General features: G+C 31.6%; 1 long non-coding RNA gene across 2 annotated transcripts; it reads left to right on the top strand.

Moving 5' to 3' along the window:
• Positions 1–2625: 2625 nt before the first annotated feature.
• On the top strand, positions 2626–4486 carry LOC136066418 (uncharacterized). Of its 2 annotated transcripts, XR_010627916.1 has the most exons (3): positions 2642–3003; positions 3789–3919; positions 4050–4486. It is a non-coding gene; the product is annotated as an uncharacterized LOC136066418 (long non-coding RNA). The 2 variants fall into 2 exon arrangements; XR_010627915.1 differs by having other exon boundaries at positions 2626–3003; positions 3789–4486.
• The last annotated feature ends 493 nt before the right edge of the window (positions 4487–4979 follow it).

Here is a 4979-nt window from a genome sequence, read left to right as displayed (position 1 = left end):
TGCTGAACCAAACTCTAGCAGCGCCCTTCAGTGTGGTTGGAAAAGCTTTGCACATTACTTTGTCTAGAGTCATTTACAGGTGCATCAAGGTTTTGAATGATTCGATGTGGTCCAAAGGATCTTTCGAATCTTTGTATGACTCTAGTTGAGGAAGATGGAATTTAGGTGGAAGGGGACGATTTAACACTTTAGTGGTGAATGGCGAATTCGTTCTCCGGATCATTACATCCAAGTTCTCTAAGGTGTTTTCCTTGATTGCACTTTTGAGTTTGTCCATTTCTCTCCTCATGTTACGGAGTTCACTTTCCATTCTGGATGAATTCTCTTCTGATCCCTTGGTTCTTTTATTGATCTGGCTATCTGACCTTTCCTTATAATGGTTTCCTTCAATCCTTGGAAGCCACTCCTCCTTATTTTGATTGTCAGTGGTTTGTTGACGTTCCTTGTTCTGGGACTTTGTAGCCCTTTTAAGTTCTTCATTCTGGCTTGTTAACTCTGCTATGTTGGTTGTGAGAGCTTGAATCTATTGCGCTACTTGTTCTGGTCCATCTTGCACTATGAGAATCTCTTTTCTGTAAATTGGGAATGGCTTGACTAATTGCTTTTCCCATAGATGGTGCCAAACTAATGAAGCAAAAATCAACAGTTGAGCTCTTCATCAGTGCAGATGGACGATGGAAATGGGTTTGTCCAAAGTAGAACCTTTAATGGAAAGTGAAATAGAAAGTAATACATCGGTGTGGTGTTTGCAAAAAACCTTCTGATGATTAAGTCAGAAAAAATTCACTTGAAATGAGAAATGAGAGGATTTGACTTAGGAGTAGTATTTGGAATCAGAATTGTCTATACCTTTGTCTCGTTTTCCTTTCATTTTATAGTTATCTCTGCATTGATGGGCAACAGATCTCTGCATTTATTCGTTATGGCTAAGGCATTAGAAATCGGAGTTTTGATGTTTATTACTTCTTTGTTACCATTGATCTATCAGTTACTCTTTGGCTTAATGCTCATCATAAATATGTAACATACATCTGCTTCATCATTGACCTAAGACGGTTACAATTTTTTGGACTCATCACTAATCATTCATTTAGATTTAGTTTTTTGCTTATTTCAAGGAAGCTTTATCATGCATTTTCGAGTGGCGATGCATGAATTGCCACATGCTAATTTTTGATTTATTTCTATATATATATATATATATAATTAAGTTTATATGAACCAATTTAAATTTTGAGGAAGGCCCAAATGAATTTTAGGGGAGAATATTTTATTGATTACTAGTATGTAACATGTCTTATGCACATAAATGATAAATTGTTGTGGTGATATTGGTGTTAGTTTGTGTTATTAAATATTAGGACATTAGACATTTAGAGGTACTAAAATGATTTTTCCTAACAATTTTAATTTTTTTTTGTTTACGTCAAGTTTCTCATTACATTGTTGTTATGTTTATAATTTTGAAAATCACTATTAGACACTACATATATAATATGAATTCACTATCACTACCCGTAAAATTCTACTAAATTGAATGGGCATAGGTGTATGGAATTGTTTAGCTCAATTATAGTTTGTTACATTCAAAATATCTACATAAAAAATATCTAAATAGAAATAGTATAAAAATAAATATACTCATTAGTTTAGAAAAAAAAATAAAAAAAAAAAAAATAACAACAAAAATCTAAACAATTTAATTTGCATGAAAAGCTAATAAAGGCAAAATCTAATAAAGGCAAAATCCTCCGGACCAAAAGTGTGTTTCGAATTTGCTTAAATTATTTTTGCTCTTAGCTTTAAGTTTTTTGTCTCAATTTTTTGGCATATAATCTAACTTTAAGTTTCTTTTAATCTTAATATAAATTATTAACACATTTAACATAAATTTACTAAAAAACATATATTTTTTATAAACACTATGCAAATAAGTATTAGAAATAAACAAAAACCAAACTCACGTCAAATAGTTAAATTGCTCTCTCTTTTTAACTTATCAATAACCTGTTATATGAACATGAATTTAGCATAATTCAATCTTTTAATAAATATAAATCCCACATAAAATATACAAATGTTTAATTTATAATTCTATACTTTACATATGAAAAGATTATTTGAGAAGCAATTGACTACTATGGTAAAACATAACTCCCAAGCATCATTTTCAAAAGTACATGCCACAGACATAATTTTTCCTTTTCACAAAATTTCAAACATTGAAGTTTCATTTTTTTATTAACTTAGTCTGATGATAAAGAGAAATTATCAAGTGGACACCATAGGTTAAAACAAATTCTCGAAACAAACATGCATAATGCATGCGAAGAGGCAAGTGATCACTATCGTTAGATTTGCTTCCAAAAGATTTCAGATTCTATGCCGAATATTCCGGGATTTATAGTTGTTGTCCTTAAAAAGGTTATCTTTAGCACACAAGCATAATGCATGCTTAAAGGAAAGTAATCACTTCCAGTTGATTTGTTTCCAAAAGACTTCAGATTCTATGGCGGATATTTCGGGATTTATATTTTTTGTGTTTATAAAATTTGGTTTCCTTAGCAACCATACCTCATCATCCTATATATAATGCATTTGTAATGGCAAGTAATCACTACCTTTAGATTTACTTCCAAAAGATTTCAAATTCTATGCCTGATATTCTGGGATTTGTATTTTGTGTCTATATAAAATTTGGTTTCCTTAACAACTATACCATATCATTATCCTATATATATATATATATATTACAAAATCTTTTTGATTATATGTATTTAAAGAGGCTTCAACTACCAAGCCTTTGAATTGTACGATTATAGTCTCAATGATTTTTAAGAAGAGAAGCATGGTTATAATTTGTAGAGGAAGAGGACAAAGTGTAGGAGGGCTAGGAGTAGAGGCTTCAAGAGACAAAGAACAAGAAGAAGAAAATATTAATGATGGTGGCAATAGATGTTTATGTGATCGGATCAGTGAATTACCAGAATTCTTGAAGTTGAGGTATATCCAAACTTTTCAAGCATTTTTTTTGTGTTTTTTGTATTTTTTGTATTTTTTTTTTTTTTTTTTTTTTGTTTTTTGCTTTGGTGTTAACACACAGTAGCATAGGAGAGAGAAGAAAGGGGTAGATGGGTAATTCTCCATCAAACTCCCTCTACTCCCCATTTTTCTGTCCAATTTCTTTTTGGAAGGGTAGAGGGGGAGAGATTTTGGTAGCCCAAGAAAATATTTAGCCCCTACCAATTCTTAGGTAGGGGTTTACTACTAAATTTTCCATTTACATGTGAGTAAAATAATGCCCCAAAAATACTATATAAGCCACCTTACCCTAATATAATAACATAAATTGTAGTAAAAAAAAAAAAAAAAACAGTAAAACTCTCTCTCTCTCTCTCTCTCTCTCTCTCTCTCTCTCTCAATGTGCTGTAATTTGTAAAATTATGTTGTACATGTCCCGAATCGAGATGGATCCATCCATTTGATAAAAATGTATATGATTCTTGTGTTCATGGTCTATATAAAAAAAAAAAAGCAATGTGGATATGTTCTACGCATTCTTGTATTGCCTTTTTCAACTTCGATATATTACGGCCAACTCCAAATTTTAGAAAAATATATGGAAAAAAAATGTTGATGGGATGGAAAAAAAATTCTATATATATATATATATAGAATACCACACAAAAGGCATTGACGCACCAACTTTAAGGTTCTATTTGTATATGAATAATGGAATTAATGTTCAATTTGTATATATATGAATAATGAAATTTTCAATTTTTCAGTTTGATTGCAGATGGAAGAAGCAGATCTAAACTTTGGAATTGAGTTGAAACATGGCAAAGCTACAAAATATCATCTCCTTGATCAACTTTATCCCATCAAGGTTTTGACTGTTTGCAGTTATATGCTTCAGGTTTGATCACTTTACGTGTGTGTATATATATTGAAGAACAGTATGCAGTTATATTCGAACATATATTATTATTATTATTATTTTGACAAATTATAGTCTTTTAAGAATATGATGCATGCTGTGACAATAGGAGCACTTCAACTATCTTCCAAGGTTCGGTTAGAATTGAGGATTAGATTGTGGATTTCATCAGAATGAAAGTTAAATTTGGATTCAGGGACAAAAGCTTTGTGCTAGTTTCAACATAAATCAAGAACTCTATTATCGATGGGGATTTGCAGACTCTGTTCTTAAGAGGAGGCCTTCTTAGCTCATGGATTATGCAAATTCTTCCTTATGGGTTTATTTTTGGAGTTGTCTTGCGGATGGATTGATGGTTTTGTTTGAGTCTGGTTTTTTTAGTGCTATTTGTGATTTGGCATTTGAATTTCTTTGTTGTTGTAGCCATGCTCAAGCCAGTAGGCCTGCGGTAATTGTTGCATTTGGCTTGACAATTTAGGAGCCTTGTTTGTTCTTTATTGCTAAGATCTCAATAAAATATCACGATTATTTATTAAAAAAAAAAAATCATCCCATCTAATGCAAGAACAAAGCTTAATCCAAGAAATCACCACCGTAAAACTTTTTGGAACATTGTTTTAACAGTCAATTTAGAAATAACTGACTGTGGCATAAAAATTTATTTGCAATAATGGAATATACAAAACAATGACAATTTCAATTATCCTAGAAAAAGTTGTCTAAAACTCAAATCAATTGGGGACGAGATAGGCTCTAAAGAAAATCTCAATCAATTATACAAATTTTTTTTTTTTCAATCCTCAGTTGATTTGGTAATGCATCAAAAAAGGATGAGTTACAACTCCATTCTCTTTTATGCACTAATTCTATTTGACTAGCCCAAAGCACGGGAAATTCAACTTGACCCAGAAGACGGTGACCCACTTGTTTATGACCTGAGGACTCAGATCCGCCCGTCTTCAACCCAAGAAATCCCACAGAAACCCAACCATAAATCGCAAAGACTAATTACCTAATCTGAAAAAATTAGACCGATCCA

The sequence above is a fragment of the Quercus suber genome, unplaced genomic scaffold (genome assembly GCF_002906115.3).
Source record: "Quercus suber isolate HL8 unplaced genomic scaffold, Cork oak 2.0 scaffold_34, whole genome shotgun sequence".
Taxonomy (NCBI): Eukaryota; Viridiplantae; Streptophyta; class Magnoliopsida; order Fagales; family Fagaceae; genus Quercus; species Quercus suber.
The sequence above is the reverse complement of the archived record's forward strand: the minus strand, read 5'-3'. Positions and strand labels throughout refer to the sequence as shown.